Genomic DNA, 25,728 nt, shown 5'->3' on the forward strand with positions numbered 1-25,728 from the left:
ATAAGGCTTTGTTTGTTTTTCTGATAATTAATTAGACAGAGTAACATAAAAAGCGCCGTGGCAATGATGTTTCATGGATGATTCCTGGCACCAGAATTGTTTTTCAGAGCTGAGGTTTAAACATCAAGGTGACAGAACTGAAAAAAGGGAAATAAAAAGAAAACAGAATTGAGCTTTTCACCTCATAGGTAGCTGTTTACTCAGTCTGCCACACAGACACAGCTTTATTAGCATGAAACTATTCAATTAGCCTTTCAGTCTGACTTGAAGTTTGATAATAAAAGTGTGATATTATATCATGAGGCTGTGAACTAGCTGTCCCTGACATAAAATCAATGGAAAGAAATGCTAGAAATTGAAAGAATTGGTGTTTAATGAACAAATAGACCAATATTTGATTTTTTTTTTTTTTTTGTTAGGGGAAAAAATAAGATTTGTGCTGTTATTTGTTTATATTTATTTTGAATGATTTTAAAACATAAAAAACTGATTTAAGTCAGCATAAACATGTATATAAATAACTAGTGTATCAATACACAACTTTATTTATTAAGTGATTTCCTTTTAGCTGTAGCTCTTTATTTTACTTAGCTGTAAATTTATCAAATTATAACAAATGGTTACTTTAAACACACACATTTTGTGAATACATTTCAGTGTGTTCTTGCTATAATTTTGTTTTTCAAATATATGTTATTAACGTACAATTTGGGGCTAATTGTCTAATATTTTTGAGCAGATGTAATTCAGAGTAGCACGCTGCATCCTCACTGATAGATTCACATATGTTTTCGAACGTGTCTAGACTAGACTAGCTGTGCAATTACTCACCAAGCTGCACACAAACTCACAACCATGAGCCAGCAGAGGAAAAAAGACAAAACAACAAAAAAAAAAGAGTGCTCTGTGTTTCTCTGCTTTTTATAACTTTCCCCTTTTCCTCGCTTTTATTTAGCCCCATAAAGCAGAGTTTTCAGTTGGCTTCAAAGCTCTGTGCCGAGCTCAGTTGGGGGCCTTCAAAGCCCCCTGTCTGTCGGCAGGTTTAGGCACAGAGAAAGCTTCTTGTTCTTTAAGGATTTGGCTCACAAATAACGCCCAGCCAGGGCCAAGGCAACTAGCTTGCACCCTGACAGGATAGTAGACAGACTCCAGCATTTTAGTGATGTGTTTTATGGGCTGTTGCTACATCTATCCGAGTGAGTACCTGCTCTGTTTGGTTATGTTCTGCATTCTTCTGATGTTTTCTGTGCTGTCCTCTTCTTAAAAATGGTGCCTGCTTTCAAGACATTTATCTTCTGACTGTTTCCACTAACTGTAAAATGAATTCTTGAAACTGAAGAAGTAAATCTAGAAGTAGTCTCTAATTCCTAAATGTAGTTTTCTTTCCTTTTTTGCATTGGATTGAGTTAGTCCACATGAGAGATAAAAAGTGCACTAAAAATAAAAAAAAACTGCAGAAACGTAACTGCTGTTGCATTTTGAATAAGAACGCTTTCCTTGAGCTTCTCTTTAGATACAAACTGAGTAAGATCATTTTGCAGTGTGGACTATATTGGCTTAGTATTGGCTAACAAGGGCAGATAAGTAGAAGTTTTTGTCTACACCGTCTGATATATATAAGGGTTTAAAAACAGGTCTCCGAAGACATTGTGGTTTTATTATTGCTACAAGATTGATACACATGTTGCTGGTACTAGATTTTTTTTTTTTTTTTTGACATTTTAAAGCAAAAAGGATTCATTAGAATTTTATTATATGCACATAGTGTTCATGCTTCAGGTTTTGGTTTAAGGAAAACTCACATGAAAACATAACAACAGGTTACTCGGCTATATACCATAAAAAAAGGAGGCGACTCAAACCCCCCCCCCCCCCCCCCCCCCCCACTGGCCAATCAATGCAGGAATCAAGTTCAGTTAAAAACAGCATTTTGACAGTGAGCGAGATAAATCGTACTGCGGCTGAATTTACACAAAACGGAAGAAAAAGAAAATCTATGTTTGGACGCCAGCTCTGTGAATGCCATCGAGTATTATGTGTAGCTTGTATGCTTATAAAAATATTATTCAGAGGTATTGCTATATTTGTCAGATTTAACTTATTTCCAATATAAGAAATAAAAACCAGCACATTTAAGAGATTATTTTGTGTGTTTTCACATTATTTCTTCTTTTCTTGTGTTTGTTTGTGTGTGTGTGTGGAGTTGTTCTGATGATTGTTGCGATAGGTGTCCCACGCATTACTCTGTGCTCTAACGCAGTGCTTAGAATTGCAACACTGCAGAATCAAATACAGATCATGATCATGATTTTCTATTTTCAGTGAGACGGTCGGCAGTAACTGATGGGTTTTTGACTTTGTTTGTTAGAAAGTGTTGCACAGTTACCTGTAAGGACCTGTAGGTTTGTAATGTCAGACTGCAGTGAGGATTATTAGTAAAATGAACGTGGGGGGAGGGGTCACTGACCCTTTAAACTGGCACTCACTGTCGTCTCCCTGATGTTTAAAGATGGAGGACATGAAGGATTGGGTGAAAGCACTTCAAACTTGACTCTCATATTATTTTTTGTTGAGGGGATAGGTTTGTGTCTCCAGCCTGTGTGACTGCCTCCTGTGTTAACCTAAATAGCTGATCAGACTCTAATAATTTGATATTCTGATTTAATCTAAAGCAACGAAACATTAATAAAAGGACACATTTTCTGTACTTTTTTAATAGTTCAGGAGCATAGCTAAAAATGATATCATACACAAAGACAAATAAGAAAAACCTGTGTTTTAAAATATAATACAGCAGCTGTGTCATCATAGTGTGTAAAAACAATATCACTTTGCTTCTCTCTCATTGTAAAAATGTACGATACATATCTTGTTGTGCACCTGTCCTTAAGGTCTTCACACAGTGTTGTCTCTCGCTCTTGCTTTTTACCAGGGAGCTGAGGATCACAGGAATAGCACACACTATCACCTTTTTTTTCCTCTGCTTCTCTTATTGTTAGTCACTTTGGATAAAGGCCTCAGCTAAACGCCTAAATTGTAATTGTAAATAGCAGGCCAGCCCACATGTTAGCTCACCAGTCACAGCACGCTTAAGAAAGCAATGCTGAGAGGCTGACGGGATGAGATCGAAACAGGCAGCCATTATAATCAGTCATTCAGCCTTTTGGAGTAGACATTCAGCGTTTGTGGTTTGTTCTAAATTTAAAGGGAACCTCTGTGACCTGCTGGCTTTCACCGGCCTAAAACCACTTCGCTTTCCCTCCCTCCCCTCTAGCCTTTTCCCTTTTCAAAGCCTCCGTTACTCTCCCTCACCCCTCGCCGTTCTTTCTTGCACCCTTTATTTTTTCTTTAATTCAGAGACGGCTAAAAACTAACTTTTTTCAAAAGTCACACAAGGTTTTTTGGAGAAATGACCTGAGACTGCATCATCAGCTGATAGCATTGTCATTTTCTGTATATTTATTTCTTATACGTCCAAAAACAGCTTGTGAATTTTGCTTAATCAGTGATTCTGCATTATTAAAAAATCTTAAAATGGCCACTGAACCATTTCTTTTTAATTTTCCACTTTTAACTTTAATGCTGTTCATGTTATTTCATTATTTTATTCCTGCAATTTGCACAGGGTTTTCTCTTTTTCAAACTGGAAGATGCACAGACATTGATAGAGGAGACTTGAATGATAACCAAAGAATGATGCTGGCAAAGGTAAACAGTTTTTTATGTTATTTAGGGCTTTTCAACTGATTTTTTGCTACCTACATAATCTCTGAAAAGTAAGTCTTGCACATTTTTACCCTTTATGGATGGATATATTATCAAAATTAGTGACTCCTAAATGACAATGCTTGGTTATATAGGGGCAGCAGCACTAGGCTTTGTCTGCATGTGCCCTGAGAGAGGAGGACAGGGAAACTCCCTAAGCAAGCCACCACTGCATCATATGGATAATACAGTTACACAAACGGTCCCGCTGAGGGGCAATTTAGACTTTTCCGGTCCCCCTGACCTGTCTGTTTTTGGGATGTGGGAAGAAGCCCAGCAAACACTAGAGGGGGACATGCAAACTCAACACAGAAGCCAACTAAATTAACCAGTGGGCTGCTGTGCTGCCCTGTTATTATTATCAGTCACACACCCTGTCTCTCTGTTTTACCTTTCCTCTCTCCTCCATTTCCCTCTGTCAAAGCACAGCTGGGGAATATTGCCTGTGTGTGTCACTTCTCCAGCAAACTGTGGCTCTCTGCTGTGCTAATCATATTTCTTCCGGCAAGTTGTTAACTCTAGCGGGAAAGAGGTGGGAAGAGAGGAGATAGGGATGCGGTGAAGAAACAAACAGAAACAACAGAGGGGAGAGGAGAGAAAGCACATGGGAAACGGCGAGCGATAGAGAGGGATAGATATGGAGGATAAAGAGTGCTGTAATTAGCTATGTTTTTCAGTCTTTTATAATTCAGTCACTTTGTTGAAATATGCGCTAGTGAAGGCTACCTGATTCTCTCTCTTACACTTCTTGTCCCCTTTCCCTCTCTTCCTGTCTGCGCCTTGCTCTCCACCTTTAAATAATGCAGTGAGAGAGATGGTTCTTACATACTGAGGAGGTGTCAGGGAGGCAGGCGGGAGCGTCAGCACCATCACACCTACCAAAGTGACACATCCACAGCCACACCTGCACCCTTTTCTGTCATACCTGTTTAGTGTGCAGCTAAAGTCTACCACTGAGTAGATATTTAGACTCATACCACTAAGGTAAAACATTAAGGCCTTGCTACATGAAGGAGGCGGTATTGCAATGCATTTATATGCAAGCAAACAGACTAGCAATGTAAATTAAATTACAGGCAAAAGTGCCATTGCATAGCTATTATGTGGCTATTTCAAAATCTGTTAGGACTTGTGGTAAAAGCAGTAACATTGATGTGCTGTAACAAGAATTTTACATATTTCACTATGGAAAAAATACTAAATTACACCTTGAATCCTCTACACTGTAAGTATACAGTAAAATCTGGTGAAGATTTCGCAATGCCAATTATGTTGGCAAAACTCTGAACAGATGGGTTTATAAAACAGCATCTTTTTAATTGGATATGGCGTATTTAGCTCACAGTTTACAATGTTATTGCCTTTACAGTTGTAGGATATAGTGTGCTGTCAACAAGTGGGCTGCTGGCACGGTTTACAAAGAGAAAACATCTTCAAAAAGTTCAAATTTCAATATTTGTTTGTTTTTAATAGAGAATTTTACATACAGATTTTACAGACTTGGACAAGTACTTGAAATGTTATTTATTCTCTACCTCAGTCTTTACCAGTGCACTCTGTGTTTCCTTCAAGGCACTGCTTACACTGGGAACTAACACTGAAAGCTGTTGGAGAATATTCCAAGCTGCAAAAAAATACATAAATAAATAAAAACAACTGCGTGAAAGTTGACCACAATTATAAGATAATTTGCTAATCTGCTAATAGTTAATAACATAATTTGATTATGTGTAATGACAGGGATGAATTACACCAAAGCGTGAATTACCAGACCCGTTATTTTGTTCGATTGTCAGAGATGAACAGTAATATGGTCATTTGGCTTTGCCTGCTGGGATAAAAATATTAATAGCCAGATTTTAATGCGATTTTTTGTGGTTGATATATTGTGTGTGTTCCAGCCATTTCTGACCAGTTTTTTTAGACGATGCCTCAAGGACTCTTCTGCTCATTGGCTCAGCTAAAACCTACCTACAGAAAACACATGCTGCTGTAAAGCTACATTTTACCTGATATTGTACAGTACACATTCCTGATGATTCACAGCCTCTCAGGGCCTCTTCTGTTTTATTTGCACTTTCAGGAGCTGCTTTTTTTTCTTGGCAAATATAGACATCCTTTTTTTTTTGTCTGTCTGTCAACACTAGATCTGTTGCAACTTCAATATTCTCAGTGTCAAATTTGTGTGAGACAAATATCTAATAATAGCCGGTCTATTAGATAGATGGCTCATGCCAGAGTTTAGACACAGAGAGCTGTTTCATGCTGCTCCGCTGTTAGGAAGCCTTCAATACTGAGCTGATGAAATACAATACAATTAGGACTCACACTGATAAACAATGGATGGCGTGCAATATATTGACACTGTATTGCATTTTTGCATGCCTGTTATCTGTTCTCATTGGAGGGGTGTTTAACCGCAGTGTGACCTTCAAATGATACAATGAGGGTAGAAACGCAAAGTCAGTAGAAGATAATTACATTGCCCTCGGTGCTGTTAAAGTCTATTTAAAGGCCGTTCTGAAATTAGCTCTGTGTTTCTGTGATTAGTGTTGAAATATGAAGACAATGTTTTTATCGTTCATGCTGATTTTAATTTTACACACACACACCACTCAAATATTTCCTAAATTAAATTTGCTAATGGTTCCCTGCTCCTTGTGTACAAGGCCATTAAATGTGCGGTACACCCTACAAATCATGCATCTATGAGACGGTAACACGGCAGACAATAATGTGGCAGAGTAGATTATTATATTATTAATACGATGGGGACATTTCCCCTATCGTTTGAAAGGAGAATATCACCCACACAGCTTTGTACCCGCAGCCGAGGCGAGACTGCCTTTATGCATAATTCATATTTCTATATCGTCATGGTGATCATGTGAGATGAGTGTTTGCTCTCGCAGCAGGGAAGCTGGTTGGTGTGTGTGTGTGTGTGGAGGGAGAAAGGGAGGGGGGCAAGGTGTCATGAGGGACAGAAAACACTGAACGAGGGAAGGCGAAAGGAAAGAAGAGGGAAACTGTGACAGGTAAAAAGAAAAAAAACAGACTCCATATTCGGCTTAATTATCTTCTGTCTAAAAACGGCCCACTTTCACATTTTTCCTAATACAGTTATTTTTACTCAGAGATCGACAGCAGGGATGGGACTCAGAGGTTTCGAGAACGGCACGTAAATAGTTTCTGAGTCAGATTTGTACTCGCAGTGCAACACACCTCCATGTTATCCCCAGGATTTTTATTGGCTAATTAACTGACTGCACTCTGCTGTTTCTAAATTCATGTGAAATATAATGTCGCACAATATTATCTGAAAATAGCAAAGACAAGACAAGAACCTGAAAACACAACAACGCGTGAATTAGAAAAAAATAAGCCTGGATTACTCGAGATATTTGCATCAAGATAAAAAACCCACAGCAGTGATGATACGCCTTTGCTTTGAAAGGCATTATAGATGCCTTCCTGCTGTTATTATCAGTATTATTATGATTATTATTATTATTAGATTTTTTTGAAAGCACCAACACATTCATTAATTCCCCAAAGTGAGATTTTCTCTACCTGGAAAAACATTTTCTCAGAGCACAGTGGTATTGCTGTTCTCCACAAGTGACAAAATTAGGAATTGTTTCATTCTTGTTCATAGAAAATCGTAGAAGAAAGGTTCCTAATATGAATTCACCTCAATACTTTTGTAATAAAGGTATAAGAAAAGCAGAAAGAAATAGCCGCGAACATTGATGTCCTCAATAATTTGTGATCTTGTCTTAAATGAGCCAAAAATGCAGAAATACCATATAAGTCATACAGAAAACATCTCAACATGCCCTTTGACCTTTCTGTCCACTTCCTGATTCGGGGGGGCAGTAGTTTGCATTGAAGGCAGTAGTTTGAAGTTTAGCTGCTTCTAGCCTTTATCCAGATAGACCAGCTTCCAGAAAGTCCTACCAATATTAGGATATATTATTTTTGCTTTCTTATTAGTGGCACCATAGTGTAGTAGTTTGTACAGATTATCGAGCAGAAGCTCCGTGTTTCATTCCCAGGAGGAGACACCAATCCCTTTGGGGTTGCATCAAGAAGGGCATCCGGTGTAAAAATCTGCCAAATCAAATATGTGGAGCTACCCGCTGTGCCGACCCCTGGTGAATGGGGGAGTAGCTGAAAGTAGCTATTTTTTGTTTCTTATTGTATTTTTTGCTTGTCTCCACTCATCTTCTCTCCATCCTGGGTGAACTCAAATCGATCCAGTTGCTGCTCTGAATCTTCTCGAGAGCCTCTCTTACAGGCACACACAAACACACGCGCACACGTCTCTCGTTCAAGCTTGATATTCTGCTCTCCCGGTGGACACCATGAACTAGAATTAATTATCTCCGACCCGTTATGGACACACGCACATATCGCACATCCACAGAGAAACGCACATATAAACACACATTCGCCCACTCGTGTGTGTGTGTGTGTGGTGGTGGGGGGGGGGGGGCACTGCGTATGCACTTAGCAGCGTAAGTGTGAAGTTGCTCATATTTAGTATTCCCTCGGCGTCGTGCAGAAAGATATTGCAAAGCTGTGTCTGTCCGTGCATGTGTGTTTGCGTGCGCGGACGTGTGTGAAGGCTGGAATTCAGAACTGTATTGATTAAACACAGCAGGGGGTGAGTGTGTGAGCACTGCAGATAGCTCACTCACCTGCCACTCTGCAGACACACGCACGCACGCACACACACTCACACCACACACCATCATGCACAAACATCAAACTGTCCGTTGGCTTCCTTAAAAAGAAGCTGCCTGGCTTTCGATATGATGAATAAAAGAAATCAAGGAATTTTAATTCGGCTTTGAGATGCGAAGTATCACATTTGTATTGAAAATGTGTCTCGAGCCATTTTCTGTTCTTCTTTGTGGCGGAGAATATGCTGCTGTTTGACAGGTTTACCATAACGGACAGTACATTTTCACTCAGTGAGTACAACAACAACTTTTACCCTCTAATTTGTTGGTCATTAAAATGTTGTTTGAATTTGACTGTAAGCGCCACAATGGCAGCGATACTGGGGCACAGCAGCTTCTCCAGTCCGTAAGACAGCACAGAAATTGTTGAAACACAAAACATGACGGTAATTGAGAGGCACTTTACTCAACACGGACCTTTCACTCACCCAGATTAATTCATATGTAGCTATTTTGTGATTTTGCATTGCTATGTCCTGTTCAACCTGCTTGGTCATCGTATCAGTGATATTTTTTGATGGGTATTCAGTGGTTTTGCAATCAGTTACAGTCTGATTCTTACCCTGTGAGGAGTTTTAGTATTCATTTGGAAATTTCAAGTCCACCAGACAAAACTGGAGGATTTAAAACAACATGGTGTTAAATGATTGGTAGACATTATCCATATATATCTCATGTCAACTTAATAATCAGTGCTTAGCGCGAATTTCAGGACCTCCTGATTGTAACTACACCAACATTGCGCCTGATATGAATTCAGAAGCAATGTTAAATCACACACATCATGCGAAACGCTAACATGTCACAGAGCTCATGTGAGCTCGTCAGCTGCATGTTGGAGCCGGTGAGACTACTTTGCTTGAAAAGTTGGACTAGGTTGTTTTTCAGTACTAGAATGAGCTTTTCTAGTATTGTGTATGAACTATGTGTGAACAGAAACCAGGTCTTGAAGATGGATCCAGCTACGGCATCATTGCGAAACCCTCAAACCACCGTATACCCTCCTATTAGTCAACAGAATGATCTGTCAGCACAGGCAGAACTGAAGAATTTGTAATATTCGCCTCAAGAGAGGAAGCCAAACAACAGTGAAACGGCCTGATAATCTAGAAATGATGCATCATTTACTCCCTTTTTGGGCATTATACATGTTATGAACACCCGTGGGGACTGTAAGGCTAATAAAGTGATCAGATTATAAGTGTCTAAACATCCTTATGGCTTCTCCTTCTCCTCTTCTTTTTCTTTGACCTGATCATTGAGATCCTTTATCCGTTTCCTGTCCTGTATGCTATATTTGTCTCCTTTCCTTTTCATTACTCCTCTCCTTTCCACTCTACTCACACCTCCTCTCCTCGCAGTCATCAGTGTGGTGGCAGCAAGAGAAAAGGAGCAGAGGGGAACACATCGGCCGGGGTCATTCGCTTGTCTTTCATTCAGCCCTTTCCTTCTGTTCTTCCTTGCCGCAGATTCATTTTGAGCAATTTTTGTTGTTATTTAAACAGTTTGAAGCATTTCTCTGTCTTTTTCTTTGTGATATGAGGCATGAAATGCTGATTTCCTGTGGTTAATAGAAGTAAATGCTGGACAGGGTTGAAATCAGTCCCACTGGATTGTGGATCCGACTCTCATCCTGTGGACAACATCAGCAAGAGAGAAAATTTCTCTAAATTCATTTTAAATCCATGTCAGGTCTGTCAATCAACTCTTTACTTGGTTCTAAATACAACTGTGTGTGTAATGCTACGACACACAAGGTATCAGGGCTGATTTGTGGCGTACTCCCCTTCAACACACTTGTGATTGTCTGAAATGATGCTGACACTTATAATTGCGACGCTGGTTATTTTTGATACATCTCTAGTTACGTGTAAAGAGCCTCTCTTGGAAATTGCAGCAAACCATTTACTGAAATTTGACTCAGGCTGTCCATAAATATCACAAATAACATCCTGTAACATTTATGAAAAAGGCTGCATGTGGAGGGGTGCGTTTGTCTTCTCCTTCATTATATCATCCACTGTCTATCTGTCTGTCTGTCCATCCATATCGCTTTCTTTTCTTTTTCTTTCTTCCTTCCCGTCTCTCTCTCCTCTTCCTCTATCTTTCCACACTACTGGGTTTTAATCACTGCTGTAATTGGCAACTCCCCGCTGTGCATGTGCTCTCACACAAACACACACACGCGTGCTCTGCCTAGCTGCTGCAAATCCCTCTGGCAATGTATATGCGTGTGTGTTGTGGGGGCAGGAGAGAGAGAGATATGGAGAGATAAGGATAATGAAAGAAGGAGAGTTTCAGAACTACAGGCCAACTCACCAACTCCACAATCTGTCTGCTGTGTGAAAGTGGAGCTAGGCAGCCAAACTGTAATTATCTAAGGGGGGCAAAAAGCTGCGTTTCAAGATTTATTACAGAACACAAAGTTGTTGTTTTTTTAACTGGAGTTGGTAAAGAACCTGACTCAGTCAAATTAATAATATGCCTAATCACATTCAAAGAATGCCACAAAAGGTATATATAGGAATATGTACCAGCAGTGATAGATCACTATAAAGCACCAATGCAATCTAGCAGCCTTGCTTCAAACATTTATATCTATAGACTGCAATATTGGGCATTTCTCAGCAGAAAAAAATGAGCTATGTGAAATAGTTGTGATGACATCTTTTCAATAATTTCCCTTGTGGGATCAATAAAGTACCTATGTATCAATCTAAAAGATGGATATCTCACACAGTGATAGAGACTTAAAAATAGGCATTCCTACTAATAAAGACAGAATCAGTAATGCAGGATAAATATCTTGTAGCATTTCTGGCTGTCTACTAAACAACCTTCAGGATCACAGCCAGAAATGCTTTGTGAATGAAGACAAATGTGTAGTAAATCAGTGGTGGTAAAGCACGCAAAATGACCAGGAAACAAGAAAATGTCGTTCGGATGTTTGGATGATGATGTGTCCGGTAGTAATGCGTTTTTCACTGACTGCAAGGATTAAAGGAAACAGAGGAGAGACCGCAGATGTGTCTCGCAACCTTCGTTTTCAGTTGGTTTTCAACCTGCATACATCCAACTTAATGTCACAGACAAGTTTATTAGATCTAGGCGGCAGACTGTGGATTGCAGTGCAGTTACTGCAGCATTGCTGAAATCTCACAGCATGTAGGCGCCTTAGGACCAAGTAAAATGATCAACCAACCATTTCTGCGCCTCGGAGAACTCGAGGCAACTTTCTAAAATGATGAATCAACTGTTTGCACACGGATCCTGATTTGTTTTCTTCTTATGTTAGGTTTAGGTTTGTAAATAATCATGAAAGGTTCCTTATATGTACACTGAAGGAGGGCCATTGATCAGTTTACACTCAATAAACACCTCAGGCCTCCGTTTATCTAGCGTGGTCATAAGTGTCCTAAACACCTGTAATACTGAAATGCTAGATATTTATCACCTACACCTCTTCCTAAACTAAAGTAAATTAAAATACTTATTTGTAGTACTAAAACTACTTTAGCCACTTTAGTTTACAAAGTCAGTTATATTATAATGTTACACATTTGAAACCATAAAGTAAATAAATTACTAATATACATATTTCTCATGATTATTTGATGCAAATGTCACAAAAAAGACTTTTTTCGCTATCTATATTGTAGAGGAGCAGCTCAAATGTTACACATGCAAAGGAAAATTGTACACAACTTGATGAAATATGCATACAAGCACAGACACAATTAAAGGACTGCAGTATCAGTGTGTGAACTAAGTCCCTGTTGAAACTGTGTCCAGGCTTAGGTAATGATTTTGAAGGTGTATTTTCTTGTGCTGTTGGTGTTGTCCAGCCCACACTTTTCCACCCCTCACTATCAGCACAAATCAGTGCTGGCTGATTTACAAAAATAAGCCTTTTTGTGCCAGGAGCATATGCAGCGTGTGCTAAATGGCAACACAAGCAAAAGTACAGCAGAACACATAGACTTTGAAAAGTTTTCATTCAGAAAAAACTGAGCAGGACGAATGTGTCTGATCACTGAAAGGAGTTTTTCGGATCCGTGCTGAATATAGTGAAGCTCTTTTTTTTAAACCAGCAGTTGCCTACCAAATCCTGAGAACCATGTGACAATGGCCATGCTAAACACAATGTTAAAGAATCCCAGCTTTATGGTTATCATGGCACATTGACCGTAGAAAGAAAACTTTCATGCTTGTGCAAGTTTGTGTATGTGTGTGCTTCTGTGCATCTTTTATGTGGGTCACCCTACCATGTCTAATGGCCCCTTGCTGCGTGCAGCGTCCTGGGCTGAGCTGCTCCCTGCTGTCACACTCACACACACACACAAACAAATGCATAGACTCAGTGGGGGAGATTTTGGGGTGTCCCTCACCCTAATACCATCCACAATACACCAGCACTGCATCTGTTGCTCCTACTCTCAAAGTTGAAAGTTGATCAGCGAAGTGCTAGCATGTCTCCGCTCTCTAGATTTGTCTGTTCATTTTTATTTTTCACCTTAACTCTCTCTGTACACTTGTTCCTTTTTGTTTTTCTTTTGAGTTCCCATCCCTCTCCAAAGATGGCTAACTATTTTTCCAATTTTTCTCCACCTTTGTGTTTCTACTTTTGACTAGCATTGGATTGTAAGCGTTAGCCAGTGGCCCAGTCTTTGTCTTTTGCCTGTCAAAAAATGGAGGCAGAGGCTTCACCCTCTGAAGGCCTCCATTGTACAGACAGCTGTTTAACCTGCTAGCAACTGCCTCAGCCAGGTGAGCTTCTGCACTACACAAATTTAAACGACTGCTGTTACTGACATTATGTCTACTTTGATTGGGATTCAGGCTTTGTACTGCATAAACCGGTTAAATCTTTGACAAATACATGTGCAGTACTTGCTGCTGGATGGAAAATGCTAAATTGCTAAATGAAGAAAAGGGTAGGAAGTAGACGAGTTTAGTTGTATGTGCAAGTCGAGTATTCTAATTAAAGGTGTGTTGTTTTCCTCCAAAAATCCAGCGCCTGTCAATGCAAAGTAACCACAGTGAGAAAGAAAGAAAATGTAGTAAGTAAAATCTAATACTGCAGTTTTATTTACAACCTTCACTGTGAATAATCTGAGAGGAGAGGAGAGGAGGGGGATGGGTGGGGTACACCCAGGAAAGCAGAGCAAATACTGAGATGCTGAAAATTGAGATTGCTACAGTTAGAGCCCGACTATCCCTGCTCTACAGCTGTGACATACACATACACACAAATCAGAGAATCTCAACTAAAAACATGAAGAAGGTTGAAGAGTGAAACTTCCTTCATCCTCAAAATCTCTTGGAAAATTTGCAGTTTTTTTTCATAAGGTCATTTTTCACAATTTGTGCAACAGTATGCACATTTACGTCCATCCATAAAGCATAAAACACTGTAAAACACATGCAGACCAGCTCTCAGGCACAGAGAAGCCAGTTACGTCAGTATATTTTCACACTGCGGTAGTGTGTCTTTGTCTGCTTGTCGGCCAGCCAGCTGTAAGATGGAGGGCGAGAAATATGCTTTTAACGGACGACTTCGTCAGGCAAAACCCACGGCTTTGTCGTTTCTGTTTACGTGCGGCATCGTTTGCTCTGTCGATTTACGTCAGATGATTACTACTGTGTTATTTGGCTTTTATTTTGTGTATTTGTGATTACTTGTATTGTATGAGGTCGTGTGTGCAGGTCGAACAATGCACTGATTGGAATAAGTAGTTCTGCATGTCGCAGTCAGCTTAGCAGGTAAATGGTACGCCTGTGTTGTGCGCTCCACACGGGAATGCACAGCATACCCGGTGCGTCTTAAAATGTTTGTGTGCACATTAGTGGGGGATGGCAACCTCCTGTTCATCTAGCCACAGCATCAGCTGTTGTTCTGTCACAAATACACACACGCGCACACACAAATTGAAAAGCAGAAGTGATTTGTTCCAATCCTATTGCTGCAGAAAAGGAGAGTGCGCAATAATATATGTGACTGATAAAATAATAAATCCATATTATTGCGGCACAGCGCAGAAACACAGTCCTGCAACACATGTAGCTCCCTTTATGAAGCTTGTAACATTGCCATTGATTCCACTCTTAAAGTAAATCAGCAAACTTCTCGTTTTTTTGTTTTTTTTTTACTTAAAGTGTTTTATGAGCTTCTCATTAGCGTAATATGATTTTCAGTGTCACCGTCACCGTCTTCTCCTACCTGACCCACCCGGACAAACCAGCAGCAACATAATCGCTGGACGCAAACTCGATGGTGTTTGTTTTCGCTTAGCTATGACAGCGATGCACTGAAGACAAAGCCGTTTCAGGCACCGGCATCGATATGTGACAGACACGGGCACAAAACAAAACCCCGGACATGCGTGGTGAGGCAGAGGAAGGCTCAGAGCGGCTCACACTGATTCAGACTTAGAGGAGGCCTCAGTGAGAGAAGGTTTGTCGTTGTTCCACGAACACAAACCCAGATGCTTTCAGGCTTTGATTCCAGGTTACTTTTTCACTGTTCACAGTGGGAGCGTGCACACACACATATATATATACGCAGACACACACATGCACACACACCATGGACTGGACTGATAGGATTAGAGACTCGCGCTATATTCTCTCTGTGTCTTTCTTTTCCTCTCTCACCCCCTCTCTCTCTTGAGCCTGCAAAGCCTTGATTATTCACAAGGTTAGTTCCTGATTGCATATAGCAGTAGCAGACACAGGTTCATTATCTCTCCACCTCTTTTTTCTTTTCTTTTTTTGCTCTCTCGGTCGAGCGAATAGGCTTGGCTCACATACGGACTCAAATTTGCAGGCTCACAAAAGACACTCTAGCATGTTGCGTATTATTGTCTTTCCCTTCATTATTTCCTTATTTTAAATCTCTCTCTCGCTGTCTCTTGATATTTTCCTCTCTATTTTTAGTGTCCTGGAACCCAGGTATATAGAGGATTATTCATGTATAGTAGGTAGGATGATGTCTGCCGTCGATTATACTAATAAAATTGCAGTGAGCTTAAAAAGGCAGGTCTAGCAGAATACTGATGACACTGTATGTATGTGTGCGCGTGTGTGGAGGATATCAGTGCTGCAGCAGCGAGCTTCAAAAGGTAGCCGTCGGCCAGCCCTCTGCTGTCACACAGGAGCTGTCGTTAGAAAACCTCCAACGGTAGCTCACATACAAACACAGCATACGAGGACGAGTTTCTGTTAAAGAAAGAAAAAGTATCAGTGGAAATGTTGTGGTTTTGTTCTAAAAGACATTTCCTTGTGAGAGTTATTGTCCCGATATTTTCCGTTGTTGGTATTCTGATAAATGAATGAAGCTCTTATTTGTTTATTTCTCATTCGTTGTCAGGATGTCGGAAAAGATTGTTAGTTTTTCCCCTCTTTCTGAGGGACAATGTCCCTATTCGGAGGAGGGTGCGAGTGCAGTGTTGACACATGTTAGTGCTGGCTGATTAGTCGACAGATAAAGGAACATGTAGCCCCTCCATCACTATTCAGCCATTTTGTCTCCCTGTCTGTCACCCCGGTGGAGTGGATGTTTGTGTGCGAGAGAGGCTTTTGTTAAGGAAATGCAATGGAAAGAGAACGAACGAGAGAGAAGACACCATGAAAAATTACACCGACCACAGCCAAGTCCCTGCGACCCTGGGTTGTTGTTTTTTTATTGCTAATTTCTCATCTTGGGATTCTACAATATTTAAAATTTCTATTTAAAAAGTAGAATTTTATATGTATGTGTGTGCTGGGAAAGTAATAAAATGCATTTAGTGATGAGTTTGTAGTAGCGCGTTGTGTAAGGTATTGTGTCAGATCAGAAGGTCGGTGGACATTGTGTCTTAAGTGGATTAACCGGACGGTCAGTGAGACACACAGCCAAAGTGGCAGCCATAACCATGCCTCTGTCACTTAAAATTTTCTTATGATACTGATTTGTTTCCCGAGACTTTTTCACAATAGCAGGGTGGAGTTTGTGCAAATTCGCTGTGTAATCTTTTTGCTAAAAGCATGGAGGCTGACACTGTGTCAGCTCACATATTTACCGACATTTTATACATTTAAAACGCCCTCAGTTTTTTTGCATGTGGTCAAAATAAGATTGTTTATCGTTGTTTGCGATCATCTGTTATTTAACACATTTTTTATTATATACGGCAGATAAAAATGCCTGAATTATTATGCCAGTAGTGTTTCAGTTTCTGAATCTCACTGGGTATGCAACATTTAAAAAGCTCTTGGACCTGAATATCATCTGCAATCTGCATTAAAATGAATTGTTTTATAATACAGAAAAAGTGACATTGTTGTTGCAATGAAATGAATAATCTCACTCTGCAGGTGTTTTGTTTTTTGTTTTGACAACCATATATTATTAAAGCGTTACAATTTGTATTTTTAAAGATATTTCCAGTATTATACAGTGCAGTCGGTGCAGTATTTAATTTCTGATATATGTAACACATGCAAACACACCTTACTATATATAGTATAATATTCAGGGTAATCTTGCTGAGCATTTGAGCACAGAAAATATGAGTGTGATTTTTTTTTTAACAAAAGACAGAAGAAATTCAACATTTCTTAAATAGTTTCTATTAAAAAGTAATTGTGAAGTACGCATTTGTAATTGTAATTTTCACCATCTTTATATTATTGTTATCATTATTATTTATGTACATTGTTTGATACTGTATTCAGATGGATTAATTACTTACTGATTGATTTTTCAGGTCTTGCACTGTTTTTGGAGAGAATAAAAAAAGCATAAACACTGTACCTGATAAATAGTCTGTGTACCTTTGAACAGCATAGCTCCCCCTCTGGCTTTCAGGAAGCTTAACATGTGCAATGCACCTCATTTGGTGGCATCAGTGCGTTGCTGTGACTTTGTGGTCATCTCTTAATTATTTTTTGGGGGGGTTTTCTACTCTTAATGCTCAAACTAAATCATTTAAGCTCATTTTATTCTTCACATAATTGCGTAACTTCCTAGACAAAGCATCACGGTTTAATTTCATGCCCAACATTTTTCTATTTCTGTCTAAAAAGATTCTGTGATTGTTTTGATAAATTACACTATTATTATACAGTATTTTACATACTTATAGGTAATCACACAGATACTAATAATATGGTTTAAAACTACTCCCATGGATCAGCACTGCATTGACAAGAATAAAAATAAAATTAATACATACGTACTCGTGTTTTTCGTCAGTCTTCTTACAGGGATCAAATTTAAAATCATTTCAATAGAAGCTTTCATATTTATTATCACAGTGCATATTATGCCTTATCTCTACAGATAATAAATACTTAGATGTTTCAGATTTGTTATCAAGCTCTGTATGCCTTATCACTGCAAAGTAATCTATATATGTCTATATGTATATACTTAACCTGGTCTATGATAGACTAAATGATAAGCTTTCTAAAGTACTGCGAATTCGATTGTGATCTGATTATACCTTCAAGGCCTTGAAGTCAAAGTCCAGTCAAAGAGCTGCTTTATTCCACTTATTTTCCTCATATTTCTGCTTTTTCGTCTTTGGAAAGTGATTTCAATAGAGGGGGACTCCACAAGGTTGCATGTGTTGTGTAATGCCGTATACGGTAGTTAATGTGCGTCTTCTCTAAAGATGTTGTTCTGTGAGGTTTAAAAGGGAACAAATTATTACTTTGTCCCTTTGATAAAGTGTGACTTTTGCTCCATTGAATTTAAATTTTAGAACACGTGCACATAGTGTGTGATAGCATTTAGATTTGTTTTTGAATGTTAATTACTCAAAATTTTAAAGGTGTGTTTTCTGTCTAATAGTAACTATTCAACATCTTGAAGCTAGGTTGCTTTAAATGAGGCCTGTTCGTGTGTGTGTGTCGTAACCCTTTTGACTGCTGTCAATTTTTCAGTCTTTCAGTTTTTTGGTTTTATGTCTGTGTCGCACATATTTCCAACACACACACACATATATTCATTCATCTCTATGCAGGATCAGTCATGCTAAAGGTCGTCTATGTGCCAGCTTGACAATATTGTCTATAAGCTGCTTTGGAGCAAGAGAACTTCTAAGGACAATCACCAAGAGGAGGTTTTCTTCGCTTTACGTATGGCTCAGTGTTAGCGTGAATCACCGAGGTGGAGGGTGGCGATTCTTTTCAGCTCCCTCTCAGCTGAACCCATTCCAACTGTGAATAGAAACTGCAATTGATTTGCTAATGATAGAGTATTCACTGCTAATAAGATGGATATAACAACCTTGTCCATGTCGGTTTGGGAGAAAATTGGCCTCCTAAATTGATTAAACTGAAGGTGAACTGGAGGCAGCCATGCAGGATGCTGCTTTATGCCGTGGAAAGATGATTTGAGATAAATGTGATGGAGCTGTTTATTTCAGCTTTTTTTTTTTTTTAACTAGAACGTGCCGTTTTATTATTGTATAATAAAATGATTGGAAATTTGTAACAATTTGTGAAATTATTAAGACAAATTTTATCATAATCGACACTTAGACTGTCAACATCGCTGTTATTTCTACTGTTTTAAACATGCAGAATTATATTTTATGAAGAACTTTACACATCGGTTTGTTAAAAACATGCAAAAACATTTTTTTTTCTTCAGGCCATTTAGCAAAAATGGTTATTGGGTTTTTATTTTACAATATATTTTTTCCCTCTTATATCAGCAGCCGCTGTGCCATGAGTTACTGACTGGAGTCATTGTAGGTTTGCAGAGTCATGTTTTTGGGTTTAGCATTTCAAACTAAATCACTAATAAAGAGAAAAATCTCTGTAGAGCACTATTTTGAATTTCACTCCCTTGTTATTTCCCATCAAACTAACATTTACACCCTCTCATGGCTTGTTAAATTTATTTCCTAGTTCATAATGATATGACAATAATAATGTTAGTCATTAGGCCCTGCTGTGGATGTGACACAAATGGCATATAAATCCAGATGTGACTGGCTTTAATGAGCAGCTGCTGACGATAATCCAGCTGATAAATGACTTTTAGGAGCTTTAAAACCCCTTCGGCTCCAGCATCACTCCACGAGGAGTTTATTTTTCAGCATGACATCACGAGATGTAATAAAATATCAGGGAAGAGTGTGGTAGCTTAGCGCGTCAACCACATATTCGCAGTGTTGAGTGAAATCCAGCAGAAGCCGGCTCTGCCTCTCTGTGTGCCTTGTGTTTAATAAAACAGAGACGGGCCGTAGAATTGATTCAGAAGAAGCCGAATGGCATTGAAACACTACAATGAAACTTGAGAGCTGTGGCCTTCCCAGTGCTCTGGCTCGCTGTGTTCGTCGCCACGTCGTGCGTCTCTGTAGAGGCGTGATAGAGTGCAGTGCATGAAATCTCAGCGTGGTTTTACAGGTAGATCACAGTGCTTGTACATCACACAGCAGTGCTATGTAACTCAGCTGTCTCTCCCATCCTCAATTTCCTCCTGCAGAAATCTGTATGAGTGGTGCCTCTCTGTCTGTCTGTGCAGGATGGATGCGGGATGGAGGACTTTTACCATGGCAACCACTAATGCAGTATAGATGCAGGGACTGAGCATGGGCTACTGCTGTAATAATACAGGATTCGTGGAAAGCAGGTGAAATGTCATCCGGGCTGTTTAAATGAGCACCTTTGAAGTCTGCTGTGGTTAACATTGAATCCCACTTGGCTCTGGTGGGGAAATTAGGCTATTGTTTCCTGTGTTAGTTCAGCACCCAAGCATTCTTTCTGCTCAGTTTCGATTCAGGAGCTTGTAGCTGACCAAAAAATAAAAAATAAAAGAGTCTCTCCTCAACACTATGCTATACTGCATAGCCTCACTTCATTCATATGTCAGCCCCACCGTCACATTGTTTCCTATATCGGCTTATACTGCCCAATCCTCATAATCCGTCTGTAGTCTGAGTCAAATATCTGGTCCATGCAGTGTCCTCTCACCTTCTTTTAGGATGTGATTTCCTCTATCCTCCTCTTCCTCCTCTTCACACACTGGATTACAACTGTCCAAGTTTGAAGAGTAACACCGAGCAGGTTAGCAGAGCGTTTTCACCCTTCCTGCTGTTTTTTAATATACCACAAAATTAGTATTGTTATTACTAATTGAGAGCAGCAACATCACCTCAGACTATTCTGTAGTGAATAGAGTGACTAAACAATTTTGTATTTAACGCTGTAAAAAGTAAATAAAAATAAAAATGACATTTAATTTTTTTCATTTTTCACATTTGTTTAAATGAATTTGTCAAGCTCGCTATAAGCATCTGCTACACTGTAAAGTAAAGGCCAAAGTGAAAGCGTTATAGTGTAAAATACATGGTCAGTGACTGACAGAGTATATTTGGTTTGCCCCGCTGTGTTAGAGCCATTTTTCAGTGTCAAGAGGGCCATAAGTCGCAGCCTCCGCACGAGAGTGTCGGTCCAAGGCAAACATTCCTTCCATGTGGCCCGGTCTGTATCCCTTCTCTGACCTGCTGTTGCTGTGTGTGCATGTGCCTGTGTGTGTGTGTCCCTGTGTGTGAGGGCGTATTTGTTTTGTCTGCCCCTATCTATAGCTTTGAGCTGCCCCTTTCTTTAACAGCTAGAGAAAGAAACCACACCCCTCGGGCCTTGGCCACTGCATGTGTATGTGGCACTTTGCTCTCCTGGGATTTGGTGATTTCTATTGCCGTGCCATTTCCTCACCAATAACCACGAGATGCCAAACTCTTCAGTTAAACAAGAGCAGAAAAATTAAGAGAGGAATTTTTGATAAAAGATATTATAATTAGGGACACACGTGATCATATGTGCCTCAAAATACACATTTTGGGATCAACACACCAACGAAAAAACTGGTCTTTCTTGTTACTACGCTCACATACAGCAGACCTGCACATAAATTAAATAACGCAGCACACAGAAATTCTGATGCAAGTGTTCACACAGGCATAAGAATGCAAACACACATGCGTATGTGAATACACAGCACCGGTGTTAGCCAATGAGAACGGAGCTTGAACAAGACCTGCAAGTCTCTTGTGACTATCTGCTCCTAGGAGACTGGGACCTACCTGTTTTTATGTGCTTGTTTGTGTCGCTGTTGGCACCTTGAGCTCTATATTATCATTACCTTGACCTGTGTTTGGTCAAAGCAAAAGCTGCGTATGCATACATGCAGTTTCGTCACATTCACGCACGAGTCAGGATAACTGATGCTTCGATTAAAGCGCTAGTGCCAAGCATTCATTCTTTTTTCTTTTTTTCCCTATGTGTAGTATAATGTTTAATCTGTTGTCATACTTGTCTGCTGAAATGGATCAAAAACACTGCTGGACTTATTTGTGTATTAATTGCCGGCAATTGACTAAATCCACCCAAAAATTATAGGAGTTGGACAGATTATTGTGAACTGACCTCACAGTGTGACATGATGCAGGATTGGAGAGGCGTAGATTACAAGCAAATATACAGAGCGTTTAAATTTCTATATAAAATGCAAGTAGAAATTAATCTTAACATGTTCGTCGTTTCAATAGTGCTGCTACTTCTACTAATGATGATGGTGATTTTATTGTATTCTATCAGGCTGCCTTATATTTTCCAATGATCTATTTACATCCAAACAAAAAGAATTTGTTATTAGAATTAAAATGTGCTTTGTCCTCTAAAACACCCTGTCTTGATGTCCATGCTGCTCTGCGTTTATCAATGAATTGCAGGTGTAAATACTCAGCGAACTCCTCGTGCTGCCAGGGCGGAAAATGAAACGGCCTCTCCAGCTGGAAGAACAAGTGTTGTGTGGGCTCCCTGAAGTGGTGCAGCACTGGGTCATTGGAGAGCCACAGCGTGTTTGGGAACACAACAGTCTGTGTTTTTTTCAGCACAGCTTGTTGGATGAAGGGCCATTTCACAGGCATTATGGATTAATCTTTGGCAGGATCCCTCCAGGATCAAGCAAAACTGGGCGTTTAACCTCACGTGTCACGATAGAGAGTTCTCTGGTGATAAACCAGGACAGAGAGGATTGAAGGTGACCCGCATTTCTCTGTAGATTCATTACTTGAGTCCTTCTTAAAAATAAAATACGGGTACACATCCTTCTTCAGGTAAGTGGTACCCATGGACAAATAAATAATTAAACTGCCTTAATGTGAAGTGGAAAACCACCACACATTACTGTGTTATATCTCCCTGCTGATCACCCGATGTCCTGTTTAGGTACCAGAAAGTGACCGTTTGAACTGCGCTGCTGTGTCTGTCACTCCACCTTGCTGTCACCTGCACACAATCACAGATTCACAGCTGACACGTCCCAACGCTGCTTATAAACTGTTCGTTACGCTCAATATTGAAATGCTTTCAAGTTCATTTTGACAGGAGGTGTGATAGACAGGTGTAAATTGAACAGTCTGGGTGCAAACAGAAAGACTGCTTATATGTATCCCAGCAGCTGTACATGTGTGAACTGTTTTATTAAATAAACGAATGGATGTGATCTTGCTTGTTTTCTTGCATCATGAGATTAATTTTAAAACAAGAATAATAAAAAGTGATAGTATTTAATGATCAATAGCTTTTCCAGAGAGACACTAAATCAAGAGATTGCGTTTCAAATGCATTTGATCTTTGACTTTTTTTTTTTTTTTTACAGACGGCAAATATATTTTTTAACCCTTTACCTGGACCTAGAGGTCAAACTAAACTGTAAGGTAAACCCAGCACATGTGAAGCACTTCCAGTTCCCTGTTGCCTTAATTTGACAAGGATACGCTATGTTTTGTTTATTTACTGGGCTTAAATTGTGACTATTGGTATTGTCTGATAAAAATGAAATAATGAATCTATTATACAGACATTAACATTTTGAAGGGCCTGTGGAGCGAAAATTTGCATTTTTATTCATGCAAAAAAACAACAACAAAAAAACCCAAACAAACTACAGTACAAGAAATATCATCTTGTACTCACACTAACATATGTTCCTCTGATTTTAGTGATGCCTGTCTAAATCAATTAATTCTTGGATTTCTGACTCAGTTAACCACAAATCACCGGCAACATAAACAGCTGGATTTTCACACTGGTTTTTAGGAGAGTTGTATTTTTAGAAGGGCTCTGTTTAGGTTGTGCACGCTATATAAATCCAAAAGCAGGTATGACTTTTAATGAAGGAGTTCACAAATACAACCTGTTTTACAAGAGTGTACTTGTAAGCAAGTGAAGGCTTTAATGTAGGGATGCCATCTAACTCAAGCATGTTATGTCAGACATTGCATTGTACCATTGTATCTCTTGTTCAAAGAGGGCTTTTTGTGATATGTTTTAATGTATTTTCTCACAGATTGCTCTTTTCAACATCTGCACCCACAACCACGCATCATGTTTGATATTAATTGTATGTTGTGGAGATGTTGGATGTTAAAAGCCCTCCTGGAGGAACCCATAGTTAAATGGAAATAGAAATCACAAGCCTGTCACCTAAACAATAATTACGCTGCCTTTCCACTGATATGTGTTTTGGAGTATAATTAGAAAATCTGAATGTCTCGTCATCCTGTTTTCGTGATTTTGTGCCTTTTTCGGCTGCATGAGCACGCACCTGTGAGATAATGTGACTGCCAAGAAGCACAGTCATCAGATTTCAAACTTTGTGGCTATATATAACAGTGAGTGGCAGCAGTAATTGTCACTGTGGTTTGAAAGCTATTCCAAATGAAATCAATCACACGCTGGTACTGTAATTGTCTGTGTCGCAATCAGATGACACAGGGTGGAGTCATTTTAGGTGATGCGCTCATATATTGTGTACGTATTGGCTCTGTTGTTGATTTCATTCCCATGCATCCTATTCAGAGACACTGCATTGACTGTTTTCAATTGGAGTTTGGCTTTCAGTAACCTATTCCACCCACGCACTGTAAATAAAGGTTAATGAAATAGCCTGTAGGCAGTTCACAGGAAAGGATTTACCTTTGTTTGCCCATGACATTGCTACCTGCAGAATGAAGGGGTACTGAAAAGGTACATTATCTGCTTTCATAACGTGGAGATTAAGGGACCGAACAGTGAGTAGAGGACTTGCAAAGCATATTTAAATTTCCTATGTGGCCTATCCACCAAGTTACTTGTTATTGAGCCAAATAGAAAGTGATCTGAAAATTAACAGCCACAACTCTGTGATCTCAGAATAAAGGAAAGATCAGACTACTCACTTGAAGGACCTTGGCGATGCCCATAGATCACTAATAATTTTAATGGCTGAATGTGCGTTCTAATGGACTCAGGAAATATGATTAATCTAAGTCTACAATATTTATAAGAAGTAATTCTGTTATAGCAATGCCCACATTGTTTGATCAGTTATGACTTTAATGTGATTAATTGGCTGATCTCATATTTTTTCCAACTTAAATATGAAAACCACATTAATCACTTTTTATATTTTCTGCATATGTGAGATTTGGTGGTATTCACAAACAAGTCATGAGCCTTCCAGACATCACTGAACAGAACACAGGAAAGCCAATGAGAGGTGTTCCAACTTGCCCAGTGAGGTCTGTTTTATGCCCGGGGACATAAGCAGTTTCATAAAAGAAAGACCACAAACATTAGCTTGTTTGTTGAGCATTTAGTTTACAGCAAAGTACAGCAAAGCCAGCACCTCGTGTCACATATATCTTACAATCTTTTGTTAAGGAAACTAAGAAAACATCTCACTGACATTTTCTTTACATTACCTAGTCTAAATGTGTGTTTTGTTTGCCACAATTTGTCTCCTGACATTATTTAAAATGCAAAGAAACCAACAATGGCTTGGGCAAAATGCGGATGTTGTCTCTCTGAACATATATTGAATTAGAATTTGTCATTTTGTCTAATTTAATTCGTTTTGATTTCTGTTTTGTGTGTGTGTGTGTGTGTGTGTGGGGGGGGGGGGGGTTGTTGTTTTTTGGGTTGTTTTTTAAGTTGGTTTGCTCAATTTTTCCATTTTTTTTTTGTCTTTTGAGTAGGGACCTGGTGATGGTAAGAGCAATGAAGGCCTTCATTTCTCAGTCTGTATAGACAAAGGTGACAAATGTATGACTTTGTACGCTAAAGGAAATTATCCTATGTTTCCAGAGTCCATGAGATTTAACTCGGGGGAAAGGAATCGGATTTCCCTTTTCGAGTCAGCCGGAACTTCATTCCATTGTGTATTCATACTCGTGCA

The 25,728-nt window shown here is 39.4% G+C and overlaps 1 long non-coding RNA gene across 3 annotated transcripts; it reads left to right on the plus strand.

Moving 5' to 3' along the window:
- The first annotated feature begins 1,083 nt into the window (after positions 1 to 1,083).
- Positions 1,084 to 23,007, plus strand: LOC146698240 (uncharacterized). 3 transcript variants are annotated; one of them, XR_014923006.1, is made up of 4 exons: positions 12,946 to 13,277; positions 20,029 to 20,570; positions 20,900 to 20,987; positions 22,238 to 23,007. It is a non-coding gene; the product is annotated as an uncharacterized LOC146698240 (long non-coding RNA). The 3 variants fall into 3 exon arrangements; XR_014923005.1 differs by lacking the exon at positions 12,946 to 13,277 and adding an exon at positions 1,084 to 1,196 and having other exon boundaries at positions 20,900 to 23,007; XR_014923004.1 differs by having other exon boundaries at positions 20,900 to 23,007.
- The last annotated feature ends 2,721 nt before the right edge of the window (positions 23,008 to 25,728 follow it).

Source organism: Copadichromis virginalis, linkage group LG11 (genome assembly GCF_057382275.1).
Source record: "Copadichromis virginalis isolate Kocher_CV1m ecotype Utaka linkage group LG11, C_Virginalis_male_GT1.1, whole genome shotgun sequence".
NCBI classification, from domain to species: Eukaryota; Metazoa; Chordata; class Actinopteri; order Cichliformes; family Cichlidae; genus Copadichromis; species Copadichromis virginalis.